We start from the raw sequence: 26,889 nt of genomic DNA on the forward strand, positions 1-26,889 counted from the left end.
TTTTTCTCCATTTACCAATGAAAAACTAAATATAAATTTTTAAAAGCAGACAACTCAAGGTATTGATCTCACCCGACAGCTCCCACCCCCTGATCCCTACCCGATTCCTCTCAAACAGCCCCTCACTGGTCACCACCAACCCTCCTCACCCTCCCACCTCCCTCTAACAGCTCTCTTACCCTCCCACTGTTTCCACCCATGATTGTTACTGGCAGCCCGTTTAGGTGGGGATACCACAGCTATTTCAAATGCAGAAATAAAGGCAAATTAACTATTTGTAAGCAATATAATACACTCCAGCAGGTAAACTGCATCTTTGGGAACAAATTAGAGGGGGGGATTTAGGGTGCACTCTCCCTTTAATTTTAAAGTTCCATAAAAAATGGTGAGATGTTGTCATAATATGTAAGGTAGAAGGATGGAATCATAGTCCACAAAAGGCAAAAATGTAAGTAACAAATTGTTGTATAGTCACTATCTCCACAATCCACCCCCTTATCATTGCGCTTACTTATAAAATGGTTGGGCATTACCACAGTATGTTGTGTGTACGCACCCAGAGACAGAAGTTTTCTTCACTTTCTGCGATGAGAATTTTTTTTGTGAAAATGTTTCTGCAGGTCATTTTTAAATAAATTAAATTTTAAATTTCAATTGCAATGTGTTGGGTAACTAAAGAATAAAGCACTTTTTAACATTTTATAATATAGTGCAGTAGTTGAAAATTGCATTGCAAATTAGCTGCAAACAAAAAAAGATATTGTAAAATGTTGAATAAATTGGTTTCCTTTTCTCTTGGTCTAACATAGCAATGTAGCAATAAAAAAAAAAAGATGCAATGCTCATACGAACGTCTTACATTCAGAACAAACAGCTTTGCAGATTGGGAAAATCTAGGAGCGGGTTCGAGAAAAAAAAAATCTGCTTTGCAGGGCTACGGCATATTTGACTGTTCACTTCGAAAAGCACTTTGCTCTGGATGAACTGTGTTATGGAAAACTTACATTGTGCAGCCAGAGCACAGCTCTGTTTGAAGAGAACTGTCAGTGCTACAAAATTAAAGTGCTAATAGTTCCTGCATGTGTCCTGTTCTTTCTGCAGACATGCTGCATTTTCTGCGATGACATCTCAGATCACTGTATGTTCTGCCTTGGGCGCATGTGCAATGTTATTTTGCTCACTTAAAGTGAATGTAAATTTTGATGCTAAAGTGCCCACTTTTTAAAATTTTTATTAAAAACAGGGGCACTTTAATTCATCAAACTTTACATTTCACTTGTGTTGTGAAAAAAAAAAAAAATTACCTTTTAAACTTGACAGCAGCTCCAGCTTCCTCCAGTCTTTGCAAGCCATTTCTGATGTCAGAAATGATGGATAGGTCATCCTCCAATCACGGCTTTCCCCCCCCCCCCGGGGGAATCAGTGTCTGAATCAACGCCGTGATTGGAGGAAGCCGGATTCCTCATTTTAGACCAAGGAAGAGGCTTTGCGATGGGTGGAGGAAGCTGGAGCTGCTGTCAAGAGTAAAAAGGTATTTTTTTTTTCACAACAGGAGTGAAATGTAAATTTTGATGAATTAAAGTGCCCCTGTTTTTAATCGAATTTTAAAAAACCAGGCACTTTAGCATCAAAATTTACATTCACTTTAAGGTGTGCACATATGGGAATATGCATGTGCAAACCGTGCTTCGAACATGCACAAAAACAAAAAAACTTTAGCATGCACAGGAGAAAGCCATACACTCTGTAATCTCAGACATACGAGCAATTGGAGAAGGGAAGGAATTTGGCAGTTACAAATTCTATTATGGGAATATTATTATAATGGGGATGTATCACTAAATGCTCCAAAGGCCTGATACATAACATGGGAGCGGCATAGTCAATCCACAATTATACGTGCTACTGTATCAGTATAACCCTTTAAGCAATCATTTTTGAGGGTGAAACATTTTATTGTAAAGCTAGCTTATTTTTAAGTGATTACAGCTACCTCTTTGTTGGGTCCTGTATTATTCTCTAATTGCTGATGCTGATATTCTAGAGAAGAAAAGAAAAATAGCATACAGTGTATTTATCTATAGGAAAAGTATTATAAGAGTTCTAAAATGAGACAAGCTTAAGAATGAGTATGAACATGTATATGAAAGGACAATATACTGCAGAGCACACAGGTGTGACATTCTGAATACACTTGAAGAATTTCTGTTTTCTTAGGTCTTAGGTCCAACTGACTGGTTGGTGTATACCAGGGCTGAGAAACATTAGGATGCAAGGCTCTGAAAAGGTCTCTCTTCTAATTGGCTCAGGCAACAGGCATTAACTATTGGTGAAATAACATTATACTAACTGTAAACTTGGTAAACCCCCTTAAAGCTTCTCATGGGTTACAGAGGACAACCCCACCACCAACGAAAATAGCCAATTCTCCTGTTGTTCCTGCCGCCCAAGCAAATGCCTGGATGGATAGAGCCACACCAAAAACATCAACACTTATAAAATCTATAAGTAAGAAAGTATGTATTATACTGAGGAAAAGAGGCAGATCAAATATAGAGATGTTTATTCCATTTTAATTGTATTTGTAATTATTTTCTTTATTGCTAGTTTATGAGTCTTGCAGAGAGGGATCCTTTATTTGCCTTTGGTGATCTGCCAAGGAATATATTTGCTGGTAGTTACCAGCTTAGTGCAAAAATATGCCATAGGTAAGGTTGAGATTTTTCAGAAATGGACCGTCAACTCTATTTTCTCATTGTAAATGAGACTTATCATAGAACGCCTTATAGAAATCGACTACGTTCACAAAGAGATTATTAAAACATGCAAACTGTACATCTGGCAGAAACCTGTAAATACATTTATGTCAAACATTTCAGTAGAAAAGTTTAAATCAACACTGCATTTTGCAATCATTTTTCAACCAGCACACTTTTACAGCTGGAACAAACACTTTTCATATATACAGAAATAAAACAGGCTTTACTTTTCAGCCACAATATCTAACAGCCATGCCCTTATTTGACATATTACAATATACACAATTCTCTTCTGAAGTGGTAACTTTTCTCAAGTCTTCTTCCCTTGATTTACTTAACCGTAAACTATTAAGGACAGTGACTCAAAGTAAGGTTTTGTCTTGCTTAGATCCAGATATTCTAATAGAAAATAGCAAATAATAAGGTAAGTATAAATGTAAATAACCTATATGTATCACTTTTATTGATGGACGCCGAATACAAGAAAAGTACACAGCAGGCATTATATTACAGTTTATAAGCACACCCTTATGCATTACAAATGGGATATTTTAACCATCATAATAAGCTTGATCCCACAGACAGACAAGACAAGACAAGACATGAATATGATCCCTGGTAATCACCTTTCCATACAGTGGCACAAGCTGTTTGTAAACACACCACTGTTATGCTGCTCATATAACATCACACATTAGATAAACCTTTCCCCATTCATTCTCATTGGCTGGGTGGTACTTCTTATCTGTAACCATCCTCCCATGCCCTGCCACAATATAGTAGATTGTAAGCTCTTTGGAGAAGGGCCCTCCTGCCTCCAGTGTTTATTTATTTTGTTAAAGAAACAGTCTAGTACAAAATAAACTTTCATGATTCAGATAGGGCATGTCATTTTGAACAATTTTCCCATTTTACTTTTATCACTAATTTTGCTTTGTTCTCTTGGTATTCTTAGTTGAAAGCTAAACATAGGAGGTTCATATGTTAATTTCTTAGACCTTGAAGGCCGCCTCTTTAATGAATGCATTTTGACCATTTTTCACCACTAGAGTGTGTTAGTTCATGTTTGTCATATAGATAACACTGTGCTCACGCACGTGGAGTTACCTAGGAGTAAATACTGATTGGCTAAAATGCAAGTCTGTCAAATAAACTGAAATAAGGGGGCAGCTTGCAGAGGCTTAGATAGAAGGTAATCACAGAGGTAAAAAGTGTATTAATATAACAGTGTTGGTTATGCAAAACTGGGGAATGGGAAATAAAAGGGATTATCTATCTTTTAAAACTATAACAATTCTGGTGTAGACTGCTCCTTTAGGCATGCTTTACATATTTCTCCTGTCTTTTTTTACTATGAATGAATGTAATAGTGTACTCAGCTCTATGTAAGATAGCGGTGCTTATATGCATACACACACCTTCTTAAAATTCTGGCTAGTCTACAAAGTCATAAATTTGTAAGCCAATCCTGTATACTTTCATTGCTGGTTAGCTCCTTTGTAGGCACAGCCATAGGCAAGAAATGATGTCTTATTGGTGGTGGGCCATTCTGGGAAAACAAGGGCAGGGTGACCTTCCTAAAGAGTGGGGCTGTCAGCCTGTAGCAGGTGTGAAATGAGTCCCATGTCATTGGAGCAGGGATATGGCACAGCTACGCTTCTACAAAAACACAGATACAAATTTTAGAGTTGTCATAAGCGCTGGCAATATATAGAAAAGGAAAAGCAAGGAGAAAATGCAAAATTGGTTCCTGTTTTATGAAACCTGCTTTTAAAACGTTCAAGTAATTTAATAAAAAGTTAGCATAACTCAACGGTGAGTAATAAACTTATTTTCTCTATCTTGATTTTATATAATCTTGGGGTGAAAAAATCTTGACCAATACAAAAACCTTGAATCCAGTCGGGATAAACAGTCAGACACACACACAAACCCATGATAGAGGGACGAAGCAAATGACAAAGAAATGCCGGGCACAAAATATTCTCTGATACTCACTTTCTTCAGTTACATTATCATATAGTGTGGTGTCCTCGAATCACAATATAATGCACAGCTGTGTACCAACCAGCAGGAACATTTTAATAGGTCACAGTCACATGTGACCTTCATATTTTCCGCAAAGAAATAGGGCTTTACAGTATTCAGTTAAGAGTAAGAACAAATATAAAGTGTAAATAATAACAGAGACAAAGGTTAGCAACAAATATTAAAAAGAACCTTCTACACAAAGACACAAAGGCTCAAATGCAGTTTCATGGGAGAACAATTTGTCAAATGTGCATATCACAATATATGTGTTTAACACTTGTCAATATCTAAAATAATGCACATTTAGATATTTTCACAAATGGTAGGTCTGAAAATCCAAGTACATTTTTCTCTTATAACATACATAGCACAGTCCTGCTTGGAAAACTATTTTTTATTATTTTTATAATGAGCAGTGAATACAACTGCTATTTATATCTAGTCAAACATTTCTGCAGGAAAAGGATAGAAGCATTAAAGGGCTATCACAGCATGTAATTTTATCACTATTGACCCTGCAAATTTATGTGTTTAACCCCACAAAGGAAACTGCCTCACTCAGATCCAGCTGGGTTGTGTGACTAGCGCTGCTGATCAGCAGCAGTTCTTCCCGCTTCGGATCAGCAGTTCTCTTCAGCTCCTGAGTGGTGCTTTACCTATGTGTTCAACCCCTTTGCAGGAGTTGAACGCATATATTTGCAGAGACGATAGTGATGTGAATGTGTTGGGAAACTAATAAGCAGGACATGGCCAAAAAGCCAATCAGAAGTGTCCACCAATCATCGACAACGTCATGCTAGAGAGGGAATTTATTTAACCCCTTTTGGAGGTTAAACATAGTTACCAAGCGACGTTAGTACAATAATCACATTTTCTAACAATTTTATCATTGTTTCAATTTTTTATTTAACTGTACACAATTTTTTTCCTTCCCTGCACTAACTCTGTCTATATGTCTTTTTACAGTCCCAGAGGAAAAGGTTTACACAATCCATTAAAAGTATTTAATATAATAGCAAGTTCTTGCAACAACAAAAACTTTACTACTGCAACTACAAGCACACAGAAGCAACGCTTTACTAAGAAGCAGGATTGATCATCAGCTATTAACTATCATTCGTCTGCATGTTCTTTAGGCCAGTTTCTGACTGCCAAAATCACTCTTTTTGTATTTTATATTGTGTATTCCAGCAACTATGCTGTATTTACTAAAACAAAGACGGCAAATACAAGCCAAGTTTATTTTCTGTGAACACACAGGTATGGAGTTCCTCATCTCTCTAAAGACAAAGGTTGTACAAATATTTTGTTTATAAAAAAAGTCAGAGCTATTGGAAGGCTGAGATACCTGGAAGTGATCCAATATGTCAGTCTAGTAAGGTATTTACTCACTAGGGGAGTATTAATAATGTATGCAGTTAATAGTTGTGCCGCACTATTTAAAAAGGACGTTTGAGTAAAAAAAAACAAAAAACCTTTATATGCCACAGGAGAAAATTAATTTTTTACTGATCTGCCCTGACTGATCAGAGACTACTATTATTAAAGGGACATAATACTCATATGCTAAATCACTTGAAACTGATGCAGTATAACTGTAAAAAGCTGACAGGAAAATATCACCTGAGCATCTCTATGTAAAAAAGGAAGATATTTTACCTCACAATTTCCTCAGCTCAGCAGAGTAAGTTCTGTGTAAAAAGTTATACTCACCTGCTCCCAGCTGCAGGTAAAAAAAAAAATAAAAAAAAAATGAAGAAATGAACAGCAGCCAATCAGCATCAGCAGTGCTGAGGTCATGAACTCTTACTGTGATCTCATGAGATTTGACTTAACTCTCATGAGATTTCATAGTAATCTTCCTTTACCTGATTGGTGAAATAATATGAGAGTTCACGAGGCTCATCCTTTCAGCTGTCCCAGGACAGACACACTAAAATGCTGCTTAGAAATCCTTTACAATGGGAGGTGGCTACTGAGGAACTTTTGAGGTAAAATATCTTTCTTTTTTACATAGAGATGTTCAGGAGATATTTTCTAGTCAGCTTTTTACAGCTATGCTGCATCACTTTCAAATTTGGGTATTATGGCCCTTTAAGTAAAATGGATAAGCATAGCTTGTTAAAAATGTCAATGTACCACAGCCACTAAATATATTGGCTGATTAGCCTGTTAGTCACCCTCCCCTAGGATTTTTTACCCTAGACCAGGGGTTGACAAATTGGTTCCCAATTTAGGAACCAAGAAGAATAAATAGGAACCTGGCATACTTTTATGAGTCAGACAGTAGAATTTGTATATAGATATGTTGAGAATAACCCAAAAAGCTAGGAGCCAGGGTTAAAGTTATAGGAGCCTATGGCTAACTGGCTCCTGGGTTTGTCTGGCTCTGCCCTAGACAACTATAAGTAAACAAGCATGGACATTCCAAGAAACAAGGGACATTAATATTTTATGCCTGGATCCTATTATTTTTTTTTAAACTGTATAGTGCATCTCTACTTTAGTATGTCATCTGGAAGAATCTCTGTTGCGCTCCAACACCCTATCCATCATATTCACATACAATGCACAGTTACAGCACCCATACCATGATTCAAAGGTTTCAGTCAATACCAAATCTTAAAAAGGCTGTCCAACAGAATCCAAAAAAAGCATCAATTATATGACTGGTTTTGCAAACATTTGGTGTCAATCTCAGAGCTTACACAGGTGCTGACTGGATAGTATGCATTAGCTTGCCTGGCAATTAAGCCAGTGGACTTGACGGTAGTTACCAATCAGAAGATAATATGTTCTCAGATTGGCATTTGAGAATGTTGTAAATGGTGCAGCTTTCAGTAGTGGGAATTTTTTTCAACATGCCTTTCAATAGTTTAGGAACAGTACACCCTCAGCATACTATTAACTTCCTATCCCTTTAAGGTAACATGAAAATACAAAAGTCTAGGTGGGGCCCCATTTAGCTGTAGGCCCAGTATCAACCATGCTTTGTGCCTTATGTAGCTTTGCTATGCTTGAACACAAAGCAAATCAAAATGGTTTAGGAAGAGCAAACAGCTACAAGTAAGAAGAAAATTTTATTTATTTTTTTAAACTAAAGACGGGTTTGACATTACCAATAAATGTAAACAAAGTATAATTTTTCACACTTACTCTATATGATAGAATAAAGAACATCAGTCATCATTTAATGATGTAATGGAAGGCGGAAGGCGTCAAGGCTACTCTCTTGTCAACCCCCTGAAGAAAAGAAAGATCCTTAACTACACAAGAGAGAGATTCTAAATACTTATTGCGGTTACAGTAGATTCTTCCTGTACAGCCTTCCAGTTTGAGAAGACAGCTGGAGACAGTCTGCTCAGAGCAGGAAAGAAGAATAAGGATTTTTGGGTGGGTTGAATGAGTAAGGTATATGGTGGGGGAAAAAAAAAATACATTTACAATACCCCTTTAAGAAACAAACTAGACACACACCTGTGTTTTGTAAGCTCCTTAATAAAAACATGGAAAATGTAATCTTTAGTTTGGTTTGTATTTTGTAGTCTCAATTCTTTGCTTTTTTTCTTTTCCCTCTTTTCTCTTATCCTCCCTTCCCCCATGTTATGGGCACCCTGTCAAGCAGCACTGACAAGCCAGGCCTCCTGCTCTCCAATCTTAGCTTCTGAACAGGTGGAACTGCTTTAGGAGGCAGCTGCTCACAGTGGAGCAGAGGGGTCTGGAGAGATTTCAGCATATACAAGGTAGAATGGAGGGGCAATGGAAAGTGGAGGGGGTGGAAAATGGAAACAGCAGAGGAGTACAGTGGGAGGAAAAAGAATGGACATAAAATGAAAGAAGAATGGAATGGTACCCTAGTAAGGAGTGGCAGATAAAGTACAGTCTATTGAGCAACTACAAAATACATCTAATATATTATCAACAACATGCATCATGGCAACTTCTTGCCCTTTATTTCTCAGGATACCAACTAGACAATTGTCCGTCTGAAGGAAGCCGTTTCAGAAATCTAAAGCACATGGTGTTTGAATCAGCAACCTTAAAATGACTAGACAAGAGTAAAAGCCGATTGCAACAGTAGCGTGCGTGTGTATATATGTATATAATTATATACATAACATAATTATAACCTTGGTTGTCCTTGCCGATTGGTGGATAAATTCATCAACCAATAAAAAAGTGATGTCCAGAGTTCTGAATAAAGAAAGAAAGCTTAGATGCCTTTTTCAATTAAAGATAGCAAGAGAATGAAGACAAACTGATAATAGGAGTAAATTAGAAAGTTGCTTAAAATTGCATGCTCTATCTGAATTACGAAAGAAAAAAATTTGGGTTCAGTGTCCCTTTAAGAGAGTCTACTGTGGCCTTTTGAGGAGTCAATGCAATTAACAAATAACTAGTAAGAGGGCTTAAAGGGATATGATTCAGACAGAGAATACAATTAAAAAAAAAAGTTTCAAATTTACTTCTATTATCAAATTTGCTTTGTTCCCATGGTATTCTTTGCTGAAGAGATACCTAGGTAGGTGTCTGGAGCACTACATGGCAGGAAATAGTGCTGCCATCTAGTGTTCCTTCATATAGATAACATTCTTGCAAAACTTCTGCCATATAGTGATCCAGTCAACCTGCACACTCCTGAGCTTACGTTCCTGCTTTTCAACAAAAGATACCAAGAGAATGAAGAAATGTGATAGCACATAGTGATACATTTTTTTACTACACAAACATTTCACATTAAAACATTTTTTTAGAATGTCCTTCCTTTCTTAGTTCTGACACAAATTATAAATTTACAGTGAAAAAAATAAAAATAAATTAATGACGGTGGAAGATTAGAACCAGCTCTGTCCATTTTTCTGTCTGAATTGTAGGTGTACGTAATCCCCAGTACAGGATTGTGCCATGGGCTGCCATAACAACTAAGAACGGCAAACGGTTGAAACGAATAGGCACTTTCTGCATGAAGTAGAATGAAAGTGCCCATTATTTGTTTCAACAGTCAACCCTAGCGTTTCAAAAACTCGATGGTTGACTTTCACGTTAAAGGGTATTTAACCCTACACAGTTATGATGATTTATAATAATTATTATAAATGTATTCCCCTGGGAGGCTCTAAAAGGACAGTCTTTCAGGAAGCTTGGTACTATTGCCCAATGAAACGTGTCGGCACGGGAGTATGCTGTACTCACCTTACTGATACGTTTGTTTTCAAAATTCTTTTTTCCCAAGATGAGGTGCAGATACTTGTTTCCATGAAGAAACACCAATCATACGTGGTCTAAGCTAAAAAAGGATACTTTAAACGGAATGACAAAATGACTGAAAAATTAAATCTCTGAAACAAACTCCTATAGTTTAAAAGAGACATTGTACAGTAGATTTTTTTCTTTGCATAAATGTTTTGTAGATGATCCCTTTATATAGCCCATCTGGGAGTGAGTGTTTTGTAACAATGTATAGTTTTGCTTATTTTTGAATAACATTGTGCTGATTTTCAGACTCCTAACCAAGCCCCAAAATATCAGATGTAGACCCAAGTCTACAGATTCATGCTTCTATTGTTTGTGTAATCTGTCTTTTTATATGCAGGGGAAGGGGGGTCTGTTTTTTCTGCTTTCAAAAGCCCCTTTCACTGGGTGTCCAAGCCTAACTACATCAAAAGTGCTAAATTAGGAGCTTCTAAGTAAGTTTTTATACTGGATTTTTATATCAGTATCTGTGCATATTCTTCTTTATAGTAGCGTCTAATACATGCAGTTATATCAAAATCGGTGTACACTGTCCCTTTAATGTAGGCTGACCATATTGCCGCTTTAAGAAGGAACACATATGAAAAATACATATGTCAGGGTTCTTATACAAATCATTTCTTTAAACAGCCCTGAAAACAGCCCTGACATATGTATTTTTCATATGTGTCCCTTTTTAAAGCGGCAACATGGTCAGCCTACTTTAATGGTTTCTGTTTATTACTATAGATATCATTAGAATCCTCCCCAGAATTAATGAGCCAAGTTTTGTTTTCATTTTATTCAATTTCTCACACAAACTCACTCATCACTTATAAGATCACAGAGTTCAGGAAAGCATGGAAGCAGCCAGTTGACTAATTGCCTCTTTTTTCCGGTTATTTTGGTCCCAGTCTCCTCTTTCCTGCCAATTCCATATTTTATTATTCTCGTCTTCACTGCTTGGCCTCTGTTCTTCCCAGTGCACAACCTTTTAAAAACATTATTAAACAATATATATATATATATTTATAATTACTATTTTTTTATTAGTTTCTCAGTTTGGTTTAATGACATGACTTCTACCACAAGATCCCATAACAATAGTTTTTGTTATGATAAAGCAGAGAGACAAGAACTGCATGATTTTCTACATGCATAGGATATGCAATAATTGGTTATTTCAGTAAAATAGTGTTCTAATACAGAACCAAGAATACTATTTTTTTATTTTATTTTTTTAATATTTGCAATGTATAATACAGGTGTTACAGATGTTAGTAGAAATTTCATGTATACTGTATGTTATTACAAATTGGCCATAAATCTTAGAATTTTAATTAAAGTTACAACTATGAAAAGACATTTGGGAGGTTCACAATGACACATTTTGTACCAGTGACAAATTTGAATTGTTTATTATCAAAATGTGCTTCACAATTACAAAACAGTCTTTCAATCCTGTTCTTTAGACTTTATAAATCCAATTAAAATGTCCTACTACAGTAAACAGATACAACCTACCAAGCACTGGGCCTCAAGGAGAAATAAGGGCACTTACTTTCTATTTATAAAAGTATAAAAACATAGACGCACACACACCTGTTATGTTTTGAAAGAATACATTTTTATTAAAAAGGGACTAAACCAGTGGCAGTTGTCTTCTGTAAGCCAATTGAATTAGGGATACAGTCTTCAGCTCTAGTCATGCCAGTTATACCCCAATGTCATATTTCCAGTTTATTTCTGTTTGGCATTAAGCTCCAGCTCACACAAGCAGACCGTGAGATCCCTCTATACCCTTTTCAGGATTCTTTCTGACTTATATAAAAGCATTTAAAGGGACACTCAATCAAAATGAAACTTTCATTATTCAGACAGAGCATGCTATTTTAAACAACTTTCCAATTTACTTCCTTTAACAAAATGTGTACAGTCTTTTTATATTTAAACTTTTTGAGTCGCCAGCTCCTACTGAGCATGTGCAAGAATAAGTGTGTATGCATTTGTGAATGGCTGACGGCTGTCACATGGTACGTGTATGCATTTGTGATTGGCTGATGGCTGTCACATGGTACAGGGGGGAGTGGAAAAAGACATAACTTTTAATATTGTCAGAAAAAAAATCTACTACTTATTTGAAGTTCAGACTAAGTGCTATTGCATTGTCTTGTTATTTTGCATTTGTTGATTATGCAAATCTACTGTGTTGACTGGTCCTTTAAGGGATATAAAAGTGCAAAAAGAAAATGCTCCACGTTTGCTAAAGGGGATAAAGTGACATAAAAACCTCAAAATTTTATTTTGTGAATCATGGTATTCTTTGTTGAAGAGATACACAGGGAGGGAAGTGTCTGGAGCACTACATGGCAGAAAATAGTGCTGCCAACTAGTGCTCTTGCAAATAGATAACGTTCTTGAAAAACTGCTGCCATATAGTGATCCAGACACGTGCACACTCCTAAGCTTAGGACCCAGCTTTTTTTAACAAGAGATAAACAGAAAACAAAGAAAAATTTGACAATAGAAGTAAATTAGGAAGTTGTTTAAAATTGTTGGGTTTCATGTCCCTTTAAGCATATTGTTAAAGTCAGCTTCAGAGAAGCCAAACCCATCTAATAAGCCAATCACCAGCCAGCTCCCAGTAGTGCATTGCTGTTCCCTAGATATGCAGATCAATATCAAATAATCCCACAAGAACAAATTAAATCTCATAAAAAGTAGTACATTGAAAAGTCTCTTAAAACTGCATGCTCTGTCGGAATCACAAACATTTACCTTAGACTTTCATCGATATGAAAGCCTAATTTTTTCTCTTTCTTGATTCAGATAGAGCATGCAATTTTAAACAACTTTCTAGTTTAATTCTATTATCATCAATTATCCTTTTGTTCTCTTGGTACCTTGTTGAAAGGCAGGGAAGTATGCTTAGGAGCTGGCCCATGCCTCTTGTGTAAGAATGTTATTACATTTCCAAGAGCACTAGATAGCAGCACCATTTCCTGCAATGTAGAGCTCCAGATGCCTACCTAGGTATCTCTTCAACACAGAATATAATGGGAATGAAGGCCATTTGATAATAGAAGTCAATTTAAAACCTTTGTCTGAATCCCAAGACTTTTTTGTGTTTCATATCCATTTAAAGAGACAGTATACACCAATTTTCATATAACTACATGTAATAGACACTACTATAAATAATAATATGCACAGATACTGATATAAAAATATAGTATAAAACCTTTTAAAAAAAACTTACTTAGAAGCTCCCAGTTTAGCACTTTTTATTAGGTTGACTGGAACATCCAGTAAAAGCAGCCCCCCCCCTCTGCATATGAAAAGACACTTTACATAAACAGGAGCAAGCTGGAGGTATACATCAGTATGCTCCTAAAACTTTGGGGCTTGGTTAGGCGCCTGAAAATCAGCACAATGTTATTTAAAAATAAGCAAAACTATACATTTAAAAAAAATAAAAAAATAAAAAAACACACACCTGTATGGGCTATATAAATAGATCATCTACAAAATATTTATGGAAAGGAAAATCTAGTGTATAATGCCCCTTTAAGTTAGTGATGGATAGGAGAGATGATGCACTTTAAAAAGGGACATGGAACCCAAAACTTATCTTCCATGATTCAGATACAGCATGCAATTTTAAAACAACTTTCTAATTTACTTTTATTATCAAATTTATTTAGTTCTCTTAGTATCTTTTGTCAAAAAGCAGGGATATAAGCGCAGGAGCGTGCACATGTCTAGAGCACTATATGGCAGCAGTTTTCCAAGAATATTATCCATTTATAAGAGAACTAGATGGCAGCACCATTCTCTGCAATGTAGTGCTCAAGACACCTACCTAATTATCTCTTCAACAAAGAATACCATGGGAACGAAGCAAATTTGAACTTTTGTAAAATTATATGCTCTGTCTGAATCACAAAATAAAGAGATGTAGGGTTAATAAGAGATGCAAACTAGGACTGCCACCAACAGAAATATGGGTTCGTGGACTCTCACTACCAAGAATTTTTCAGGTAAGAATATTTTATTTTCTAATGGTAGTGAGAGTCCACAATGCCTTACTTTTGGAAACAATACAAGGTGTGGAGTCCAAAAATAAAACTGGGTGGGATAACGGTAAGGCAGGTACCTATTTACTAGGAACTACCGCCTGAAGACCCTTTCTGAAGACCTCTCTCCTAGCTTTCTCCTTGACAAGGCAAATAACTACTAGGAGAGGAGGGGAAGTAGGAGGGATATTTTAAATATCTGGTAGGTCAGGAGGCCAGGTTATCTAATTCCCAAGAGTAAGGAATTGTGGACTCTCACTACCATTAGAAAGAAATCATAACAATTAAAAAAAAGAAGGTAATTAGATATGTGGTTTTCTATTTGGCAAAACACACCTGTTTTGATACCAGATACAATATAATCTTTTTTGTAGATCTTTTTAGACCACAATGATTATTAGATAGATACTTTTGTATTTTGTCTTGTTCTAGACAAGCCTGTGGAATCACGGTATTCACATTTATCTCACATATTAATCTCATTTCCTTTGATGCAGCTTATTAGGGAGATATAGAAATGAGCTGGTACCCTGATCAAGCAAACACTGTGTAGCTTATTGCAGGGTCAGTCTTTTTATCCTTTAATTAGCAACCCAATCTCTGGGCGGTGTAAAGGTTTAGTTTGAATATCCCTTTAAACATAAGTGACATTAAAAGAAATAGAGCTATCCATACTTTCTTTAAATCAGTGGTAACATTTTCTTCTCTTCACCCAGGGTCTAGTGAAGACATTTCAGGGTATCACCCGTTACAACTAAAAAATGTTTGCTTTTCTAATAAAGAAAGTGTAAATAAATGAGTTTTTGACAATTGTTTATGCTTGCACAAGTACAACAGAATATACACAGAAATAAATACACCAAATATACTGGGGAGTACAGGAATGTGCAGAGAAAAGGACAAAACTGTCCCAATTAACTTTAAGCTACACGGATCAATCATGTAGGTGTTGCAAATAGATATGGGTAGAGGAGGTGAGTGTAGGGTCACAATCATATAGTTTGCTATGCCACCAAATAACATTCTGCATATAATACAAGTCCCTATTTATTACAGCCTGACAGGGGCGGACTGAGACCAACTCGGGCAAAACTTAGGGAAGGGCCCCCAACCAACTTACACCATTCAAAATGTATGCTAATGAGCATGGCCATTGCCCTGCCCTGTCTCCACCAAGCCCCTGACCTTCAGGAACTGGCCCCCAACTTCCGACCCACACTCCATGACCCCCACAGAACAATAACCCATAGGGCTTACCACCCTCCAGGGCTGAACCCCACACTCTGGGGCCCCAAGAGCAACAGATTACCCCTCCAGTCACAGGGCCCTTTCTCCAGGGCTAGGGCCTCACTCTAGGACTAGGATAAGGACCCATGACAACCACACTTAACTGTTTAATTAGTGATAGCACAGCAAAAAGCACCAGTTTACAACCACTGTGCTTGCTCATTTAAAAGGAACATCAAACTCTAAATAAATCATTGACAGAATGATGTATTCAGAGAAAAGATTAGCCTGAGAATATAATATACACTTTAAAATGTTGTTTAAATATTCAAAAAAATAAGGGTAAAATTTTAGTGTCCAAAAAACACTGGGTGCTGCCATATTGTAACTTAAGTTTCTTTTCTGCTAAGGCCATTTAGGGGAAGTTATAAATTGCTTACTAGAGTGTGCAACCAATGACTATGTCTGCATATCCACTTTTAACAGGAATTTAGGATGTCAACAAAATTCAGAATTAAATGACAGGAAAAGGACATAGAATAAATAATGAATTTATAATGCAAAGTGGTTTTATTACATACAATTAAACATTTTATATTAATATTTCAAAGAATGTAATGTCCCTTTAACCTGCTTTGACTGTGAGCATAGGCAGCATACCAGGAGATATGACGATGCCACTGGTGGGCTCCCATACATGCTGGGCCCTCGGTCCAGATGTCACAATAGTCAGATGCATTATATGCTTCTCCTTGGTCTGGTATATGCCATTTAGAAGGAGAACTGCAAGTGGTTAAATGAACATGAAGCTTTTTTTGTGCGAGTGTGATTCAGATAAAGCATCCAAATATAACCAGATTTCCAGTTTACTTCTATCATTAAATTTTGAAGGAGCAGCAAAGCAAAGCTAGCTGAATACATCAGTAAGCCAACGACAAGATAGCAATGAGCTCCCAGAGTGCATTGCTGCTCATGAGCCTACCTAGGAATGCTTTTCAACAAAGTATAACAAGAGAAGGAAGCATATAATAGAAGTAAATTGGAAAGTTATATACAATTGTATGTTCTATATGAATCATGAAAAAAAAAATATTGGGTTTTGTGTTACTTTAAATAAATGTTAAAGGGACACTAAACCCAAAAAATGTATTTCACGATTCAGGTAGAGAATACAATTTTAAGCAATATTCCTGTTTACTTCTATTACCTAATTTGCTTAATTCTTTAGATATCCTTTGTTGATTAAATAGCAATGCACATGGGTGAGCCAATCACACAAGGCATCTGTGTGCAGCTACCAATCAGCAGCTACTGAGCATATCTAGATATGCTTTTCAGCACAGGAAATCAAGAGAATGAAGCAAATTATATAATAGAAATTAATTAGAAAGTTGTTTAAAATGACATGCCCTTTCCAAATTATGAAAGAAAAAAAAAAAATTAGGTTCCATGGCCCTTTAATGCTTTTTAAATGCAGTTTTTCTTAAAACTAAATAAAGCACATATGCAGCTATAACTGCATTATTTAAACACTACCATTTATACTGTAATGTGAAATGGACATTTTAGTGTTAAGTTGCTATATTTTGTTAAGAGGTTTATTTTAACACAATTCTTCTTTTATTATGTGTTTAACCAGTGCAAATGATTGTCTTGAAACTATGTATTGTTAAATAAAAGGTCTGCTACCTGCATCTGCAAACCTACACCATCTCCTCTATATAGATACTAGTTGCTAAATCCCAATTCTATCTTAAAGGGGCAGTTTAAATATGTATTTTGCACACTAAACATGAATGAAATGCAAAGCGTAAGTTTTGTATGAATAATAATAAAAAATATAAATGTATTACACAGAGCATGTGGGGGGAGGAGGGAGGCTCATGAGAAACTTCTAAGTAGGTCCTCCAAGAAAATAAATCCAGCCTTGTCTGCTGCTACTGTATGTAGGTACCCTGGTTACTAGAACATCAGAATCTCTCTGCTTCTGTCTACTAGACTAGCCTCAGCCAGTCTGACTGCCCTACTTGTGCCTAGACAATGCTTATTACAGGATGTACCCTGGACTGGATCTGACAAACGTTCATCTAAAATCATCTCTCTTAAAGGAACATTGTGCACTAGATTTTTCTGCGCATAAATGTTTTGTAGATGATGATTTATATAGCCCATCTGGGAGTGATTTTGTAAACAATATATAGGTTTTGCTTGGAGTAGGTTGTCTACCTACTCCAGCTTGTTTGTTCCTGTTTGTGTAAAGGGTCTTTTCATATGCAGGGGGGGTCTATCCTTTTTGCTTTACAGACCATTTCAGTGGGTGTCCAAGCCTAAGCTTTTTAACCATGCTAAACTGGGAGCTTCTTAGTCAGATTTTAAAAGGTTTTATACTGGATTTTTAGATCAGTATCTGTGCATATTCTTCTTTATTGTAGTGTCTGTTACATGCAGTTATATGAAAATTGGTGTATACTGTCCCTTTAAAGGGGTAGAAAACACCTTCAGTTCAGCGAGAAAATGACAATGCACTACAAAAAGATTTGATAAATGGTAATAGCCAGTGAGCTAAAGCTTTTAGAGTTTTACTTGTGACTACTAACTTTAAATAGCAGATTTTTATTTTCTAAAATATATGCATATCTTCTGAGAGGACAAAAAAAAGCAACAACTGCCTTAAAGGGACATGAAACCCCAAAAATCTTTCATGATTCAGACAGAGAATACAATTTTAAACAACTTTCTAATTTACTTCTATTTAATTTGTTTAATTCTCTTGGTATCATTTGTTGAAGGAGCAGCAATGCACTACTGATTTCTAACTAAACACATGGGTGAGCCAATGACAATCAGTATATATGCAGCAACCAATCAGCAGCTAGAACTTAGATTCTCTGCTGCTCCTGAGCTTTCAAAGGTAAAACTTTTAGCAAAGAACAACAATAAAATGAAGCAAATTAAATAATAGAAGTAAATTTGAAAGTTGTTTAAAATCGTAGCTCTTGTCTGAATCATGAAAGAAAATTGTTGGGTTTCATGTCCCTTTAATACAGGTTATCAATTCTATATAATATTGTACAGGTTTAGTAAGGATATTAAACATTTGAAAATATTTTTTTGGTGTAAATTTATTTAATCTTAAAAATGTTCCAGAAGTACTCCTATGTTTTCGTTAATAGAAAGAGCATGCTGCTTACCTAAATATTCACCAATCACTCACTGACTGGATCAATTCCTGCAGCTCTAATGAATTTTAAGGGGAAAAAAAAAAAACTGAACAAGCATGAAATAAACTTTTTAAAAAGGAAATTTAAAAACCCTCATCAGGAATAAATGTGCACAATGTCACTAATACTAAGAATAATTTTTTTTTCCATTTCAGTATGACTGGTGGCTTCTACCAATAAATTATTTATTACAGATACATGCAAAAGGTTCAAATAATAAATTATTATTGCTAAAACCTACTTAACATGATGCAATTGGTTGTACTTAAAGCTTGATGAACCCCCCAAAAAAATGTTTTTTTATGTAAGGTCCTAAATAAGAATAGCCAACTAAAAGGCATTCAATTGGTATGTCAGCTATACCCAAACTGAAAAGAGCAGTAGTGCACACCACAACGAAGGCAAAACACTTAGAAATGTAATTCTTCAACTTGACTGGCTTAGATATATGAAAGAATGATTTTCAGCCATTCAAGCCTAGTGTGCCTAGGGTTGCCACCTCGGCCATATTTTCCTTGACACTTATGAGTTACACATGCTGCAGGGTTTGCATGGAGGAACATGATTAGTGCTATCCAGGATCAGTAATTGTGTGCTGACCAGGGGTGCAATTCATGTTCCCCTCTGCACACCCTGCAGCATGTGTAACGCATAAGTGTCCAGGAAAACATGACCGAGGTGGCAACCCTAAGTATGCCCCACACAGCAGCAAACAATTACATTAATTCACTCAAAACACAGAGAACCAAAGACTAAGCATATCAAATAATTTATTATAAATTTAGATTCATCAGGTTTTTTAGGCATTCAGATAAATCATCAGATATCACAGGCACATGAAGGACTTTTTACATTACTGTATAACAGTAGGTCTAAAAAAAGTTGTCAAATAAGCATAACTTTTTAAAGCAATTAAAGTCTCTCTCAGAACACAGGGCTTAATTTAGTGCAAGAAAAAAAGTGAGTTCTCTAATTTGATACTGTAAATGTTTAGTTATGTATCAGGTAACACCTCCTATTACTCTAACTAAATCAGCCATAAAGTACAAGCTGATACAATCAGGAAAATATATCTTTATACAACTCGCTTGAAAAGCTTTGGCATAAAGTTTTGGATCCTTTCATTCTGTCATATTACTAGGTTTAACAAAAAAAAAAAAAGTTAAAACATGTAAGCACTATAAGACTGACTGAAAACCTTGAAAAAAGAATGAGTAGTGAATGTTTATGATGATGTAATATATTAAATATGCAATGCATTAGCTATGTAAAAGCTGTGTCAGTCTTATGGCACTTAGGAATTTGGAAAAACTTGAAATGTTTTTCAGTCTTCAAATGTAGTGAGCCACTACCTCCTATGGTTTATAACCTGACTAAGGACTAAATTGCCATTATATACACATACATTCTACATACACACACCTCTCTCTGTCCATACATACATACATACATATATACACACACACCTCTCTCTGTCCATAGATACATACACCTCTCTCTGTCCATACATACACTCTACATACACACACACACACATACACCTCTCTCTGTCCATACATACATACACTCTACATACACACACACACATTCTACATACACACAAACACACATACACTCTACATACACATTCTACATACACACAAACACACATACACCTCTCTCTGTCCATACATACATACATACACTCTACATACACATTCTACATACACACAAACACACATACACCTCTCTCTGTCCATACATACACTCTACATACACACACACACCTCTCTCTGTCCATACATAGATACATACACTCTACATACACACACACACACCTCTCTCTGTCCATACATACATACACCTTTCTCTGTCCATACATACACTCTACATACACACACACACACATTCTACATACACACACTCAAACACCTCTCTCTGTCCATACATACATACACTCTACATACACACACACACATTCTACATACACACAAACACACATACACCTCTCTCTGTCCATACATACATACACTCTACATACACACACGTCTCTCTGTCCATACATACATACACTCTACATACACACACACCTCTCTCTGTCCATACATACATACATACACTCTACATACACACACACACCTCTCTCTGTCCATACATACATACGCAGACACTTGTGTATTGTGATCACTGCCAAATGGTTTACACTTTTATGAGAAGAAAATTCAAGGACACTCATGTTGCTCCTTCTCAACAGTTCCTAATAGAAAATGGGCACTCTATAATAAATCTGACTTGTGGTCTTTGCATTGTTGGTCTGTAACTCAAAAAAAAGTGTTAGATAAATACGCTGGGGGGGGGGGGGGGTTCAGGTAGAAACACAGTAAAGAAAACACCACAAATATTTGTTTCTCAAGACTGCAACTTACAGAAACAAGATATCAAAACAATCCTACAAATACAAAAAAGGATATGATGTATCTGTAGCAATGCAATGGCTCTTTGAGGTAAAATATTTACTGAACTTAGTTTGGTTAATTTATAGGCATTCAATATTACTAAATCTTCTCAGTATCTAATCTTATTCATAAACGGTGACTTCCCAATGACCTTACAAACAATGATATACAAAGATAAAAGAGAAATGTAACATTAGATAACGTGCTGGATTTTACAAATTCATAAGTGATCGTTCATAGAATTCATATTAAATCTCTACATTAAAACCCTGTGTGTACATGCTCTTATTTTGTATCATAGATTCATTTACGGACTTTCAAATACGAGGACAATTCAAAATTCCTGGTTTTGCTTCTTTAACACTTTAGAGAACAAACAAAAAAATTAGCATTAGTCAACAGCCACGCACAGACACACTGAACTAACTATATAGGAAACAGGGATTGCTATTTACTATTTGTTGGGAGAAAAAATGCTCTCACACAGATTAAGTACAAGCAATTATGTTAAAGGGACAGTATACTGTAAAATAGTTTTTCCTTTAATGTGTTTACAATTGCTTTTTTTACCAACTGCAGAGTAAAAAATGTATGAAAATTAGCTTTTTAAGGTTTATTTCTGTATATTAAAGCTCTGATTTTGTGTTTTGAAGCCACAGCCTAATAAAATGGGTTGAGCTTGTAGGTATAATCAGATCTCATTACTGTATCACATTGTGCACATATACCTGCTTCTTTATCTTATATCTGTCCTTAAAACAATCACCAATACTTTGAGAGAACAATTGAAAATCAACATTTTATTACCTTATCTCTGCTTTATCACACTGGGAGTGTAATTTCTTCTGCTGGCTGTGTTTACAAAGCTTATCTATAGCTGGTACGCGCGGCCACAAACTCTCAGAATAGGTGGGGATACCACATGCTAAATTAACAATTTTAAATGCCAATATAAGGGTAAAGGAGCTACTTAGAAACAATTTAATACACTCCAGCAGGTAAAGTGGATCATTGGGAACAAATTAAAGGGGAGAAAATTTTTGAGTAAACTGTCCCTTTAACCCACCTCCCTCTAGTCATGGGTGATGCAAAGTTGAAATCTAGCTTTCATTGAATCCCAATGCTGGTGTGTGTACACACGTGCACCATCACTCAGATACCTACAATGAAACCTTAATTCCAAAATGGTGGCTCCCATAAATAGAGAGCTGCAGGAAATGTATTTGTTTAAAGGGATAGAATGTTCAAAAATTAAATGCGCTTGGGTGCATTTCAATTTGAAATAAAACATTTTTGCAATATACTTTCATCAGCAAAAACGCTTCTAGTAAAAAGATATTACAGTTTTTCTGCAGCATACACAAATGTCCTGTGAGGGCGCATGCACCAGTATTCTAACACCGACCACACCTGCTCAGAAAGCTGCTGGTGGTGTGTATTGCTGACTTTCTGAGAAGTGTGGTTGGTGTTTGAATACTGGTGCACGAGCCTTCACAGGATATGTGTGTATACCACTGAAAAACAGAAGTATTTTTGCTAATGAAATGCTATTAATGCTTCTATTTCAAATTGTAATGCGCATTTCATATTCCAAGGGTATATATAATTCTATATGGATACAGTGTTAGAGAACAGGTCATCTACCTATTGGTGGTTTATCTTTTTCCCCATAACAGAGTAGAACATCTCTTCTATTCTCATAATCCTTAGTACAATCACAAAATACATGATACCTTTGTGTTTTATTTATCATAAATAATAACATAAACCATGTTCCTCACCAACGCCCCTTCATGTTGTGCTTGTACATCAGCCTCGCATGGTGGCTTTAAAGGGACATTTAAATTAAAAAAACTAAAAACTTTCATGGTTCAGACTTTTTAATTTACTTGTATTATATATGCCTCCTGGTCTTGGTTCAGCAGATGTGTTCAGCTATATCTCAGTAGTGCATTGCTGCTCTGGAGGTGACTTTAACTGTGTGTTTAAACAATTTGCATGGGGTTAAAACATAGTTCTATGCAAACTACTATGTAATTATAAAATGTTCTAACACATTGCAGTATTTTCTTCTTACATTTGTATGTGCCTTTAATAATAATTTCTACTAGTGCTTATGAGTATGCTCTGCCTAGATCTGGTTTTGTGAAAATATAAAGTGCATGTGTACGTCTTGGTTGGAGGAAAAGGGAGAGATTTCACAGGAGTATATTATTTTTATCTTCCTAAAATATTATGTCAAAGAATACTCGTTTACACTGATTAGTAAAAAAAAAAAAAAAATAGCTTTCCTGCACATCATCAAAGCAAGGTCAGGCTGTTCAGTGCCATATAAAGTGCAATGTTTAACTACAGAAACACGAGAGGTCTGGTAGCACATTTACTTGTATACAAAGAGATAGTGGAGGAGTACACACCAGGAAGGGGGTGGGTAAAGAAACATCTAGAAGCTCCCAGACACACAGTAATTCTTGCAATCTTTTTTTCTCCTTTACAGGAGGGTTTTTGAGAGGACAGGAAGTAACTCCTGATATAAATCTCTATGTTTTATTTTAAAAGTAAACCAAGTGAGCAATAAAAAGCATGGACTGGATCTTTTTCATACAACATGAAGAGCAGCCTGCTCCTGTTCAATTTAAAAAATGTATACAATAAAAATCCAGCATTTTGGTTGATTGTTTTATACTTTGTAAAAAAGTTATCTAGCCACAGCAGAGAATTATAAATAAAGTTTTATTTTTTAAACTAATGCTATGATTTTAATCCTAGAAGCTGGCTGGTATTTACCGTATGTACAGTGAACATGCTTTTAAGAATACCCTTTAGTTTTTGTGTATTTATTGTGGTTCTAGCATAGTTCTGTGGAATACGAATGCTTATTTATAATAAAAAATAAGTATGTTGTTTTGTCTGAAAGAGAAAAAAAAAAAGAAATTCCTCCAGGCACTCTATTATTATTGTCATTTATTTGTAGAGTGCCAAGAGATTCTGCAGCTAACTCTAGAAATTGGCTGCAAAGAGAAGACGGGGCATACAAGATTTAAAATAAAACGTCCTCTTTTGTTACAACATTTTAAACAAATTCATGTTATGGGGTTAAACACATAGTTGTAAACTAAAACCAAAAAAAAATGTACGAAGGGCCTGGACAGAGCCCATTAGGAGAAGCTTTGTGTGCAGCCACCAATCACTGGTTGTGTCCTGCTCAGCGACGCCACAGAAGTGTGCCAGGTGCAACAATTTTTTTTTAATCCTCTTGAAAGGGTTAAATAATTAGTGTAGAGAGGGAATTTGATTTAAAAGAAAATGGTCTAACATGAAAGTCAAAATTAAACTTTCATGAATCACACACAGCAAACAACTAAAACAAAAACAATTTATGTTATCAGTTTTCCCTTTTTCTCTTTGTATCATTTGTTGAAAATCAGTTCTGTTTCATAACAAAACACTGAGGTAGACTCAATAAAACATGTGCGCTCCTAAGTTTTAACAAAAGGGAAAGAAAGAAAAATACATACATTTGATAATTAAAGTTTTATGGTTAAAATGTTACTGCCATATTCCATTAAGGGAGAACACCGGTCCTTATTTCTGCAAATGCTTTTTATCTAAGATATTGCCAGAAAACAGAGAGAGACTGGCGCATTTATTGGGATCTAAGGAAGTGACACACTATGTGACTCACTAATGTTGTAAGAACAATTAGAGGATATGATGTGAAGCATTTCATGTACAACTAGGGAGGTAGAAGCTTTTTACACAAGTATTTAATTCCTGTTAATGGTTATCAGTTTATCAAACAGAAGCTTTTGGGAAGCTCTTATTAGATATCAGGTGACAGAATTCACAGAAATCTGTTTTCTGAAGTAAAATTAAACACCTGCACTATCTGACAAATAGTGAAGTGCGCACTACACTGCCATCGGCACAATAATAATAATAATATCATTATTATTATTATTAATAATAATAAAAATAAAGACATCCACAATAAATATTAACCACAGACCATTAGACCCCACACACCACTTGCATTGTTATGCTCTACTTGTAATCTAGCCCTATGTGTTTAACGCCTGCAAAAGCGTTAAATGTATAGTCAAACTTGTGCGCCCAGCATATTTCTATGTGGTTCCAGATTAGGATAAAGTGAGTGAATAGAGAATATGCACAAATGCCGTCCCTGATTGGCTCACTGCACCAGGGTTCAAAACTTTGACCACTTTGCAGAGTTTAAACAGATAACGAAAAAAAATAATTGTTTAAATGTAAAATGCTCTAACAAAGCAGTATTTTTAAACAGATGTCCCTTTGATACCAATGTGAAGCACTACGTGAAGTAAAAACAAATAATTTTCCCACAATCTGTTATGTGTTTACAGAGACACTTTACAATAAAAGAATAATTGATAAGTCCCTGCCAAATATTGCCTCCACACTTGGTAACAGCCAGCAACCTTGTTGTTAATCATTATGAGGCCAATCACAGTCATTAGCATAAGTGCCATGACTACAGTATAATTAAAGGGCATTAAGATATTCTCTGTACTGCTAGTCCAAAGAGAAACATACCCTGTACTTTGTATAACAACAACTGTCAAGTGAGCAGTGCATTATCTAAATATATACCATTGTTTTGGCTTCTACATGAACCGATATCTGCCTGGCATTGTGTAATGATATACTTGTGTATGTTTATGCAGGATCCCGCTCATTTCTGTCTTGTAACTCCAGCAACATACATTTCCTGCTTAAAAAAAAAATGCTAATAAAAGATCAAAGCAGCGACATATTCTTTCCTGGTTCATATACTTACAATGTAGGCCTCATATCTTAGGTTGCCTATCAAGAATAAGTTACTTTTTCTGTGCTAGAGTCAGTTCTTATGACAGGATGACCTGGAAGGCATTATACTATATTGTGGTGGCTGTGAAGCCATTTTATGAACCCATCTTATGAGGTAATTTATGAGTTCCAGATTGCACCTGTGTTTATACTTTGTACAATAAGGTTTAGAGGAGGATCAGCCTTTTTGAAAAAGTTATTGTTAGCCATTGTAATGTTTGTTTGGTAGAATATCAATGTAACTATCACAACATGGAGGCAATGAGCATTTTGAGGATGGTGGGGGTAATTTGCACCTCTATTTATTTACTTATAGCTCCCCCCCCACCTCCACCCCACACACACACACACAAACAATGGAATCCTGGGCTATTTTTTTAATCACACGTAGACTCACAGAGGATGTATCTATATGAACAAACAGTTATGGAAAAATACAGGCAAAGGAGTGTGGGTTATATGAAGTATAACTGCTGAGGCAAGCAGTTTTTTGTGGTTTGTAAATTGTTAGTTTACTCAAACAGTTTAAACTGGTTTAAAAATGTTGGAGTCTTTATCACAAAAGGACAATTAATGTTCTCTTTAGTAAGAAATAGAAGTACAGCAGCTGTGTTGAACTATTTATAATGGTGCTACAGTTTGTTGCGTTATGAAAAATAAACTTTTTATTGTCCGCATCAGCCAAAGTACCTACCTAGGCACCAGTTTACACAAAAATGCACTTTGTGTTTCACTTTTGTGCTTAGCCTTTTTCATGCAAAAATAATTTGCTCTTTTATATACACACGACAGACAAAAATTGACAGTGTGCCTTTAATAATCAACTGAATTCAGAAGCAGTTTCCAATGTGTAGAGATTTTATAAAATGATCGCTCTAAAACAACAAACACACAACCAAATGAGCAAATTAACTTTTCCACTAAAATGAGAAAAATACATAAATGGAGATAAAATAAAATAACTACAAAAGGTATCTAAGATATCAAATAACACAAAATAAATAAAATGATGTTTCCATCCAGGACAACTAATTTCCAATCAGCCAATAAACCCCAAGTAAAG

General features: G+C 35.7%; 1 protein-coding gene across 3 annotated transcripts in view; it reads right to left on the minus strand.

Annotated features, from left to right (window-relative positions):
• Positions 1-26,889, minus strand: part of LOC128638656 (transcriptional enhancer factor TEF-1) — a 130,109-nt gene that overhangs the window by 91,146 nt on the left and 12,074 nt on the right. The window contains exon 3 of one of the 3 annotated variants that reach the window (XM_053690760.1): positions 1,994-2,040. The exons of the other annotated variants lie outside the window; for them this stretch is intronic. The gene's annotated coding sequence lies outside the window, so the exon portion shown is untranslated. The remainder of the gene's footprint in view (positions 1-1,993; positions 2,041-26,889) is intronic. 3 annotated transcript variants of the gene reach the window in all.

This window comes from Bombina bombina, chromosome 8, assembly GCF_027579735.1.
Source record: "Bombina bombina isolate aBomBom1 chromosome 8, aBomBom1.pri, whole genome shotgun sequence".
In the NCBI taxonomy this organism is placed as follows: domain Eukaryota; kingdom Metazoa; phylum Chordata; class Amphibia; order Anura; family Bombinatoridae; genus Bombina; species Bombina bombina.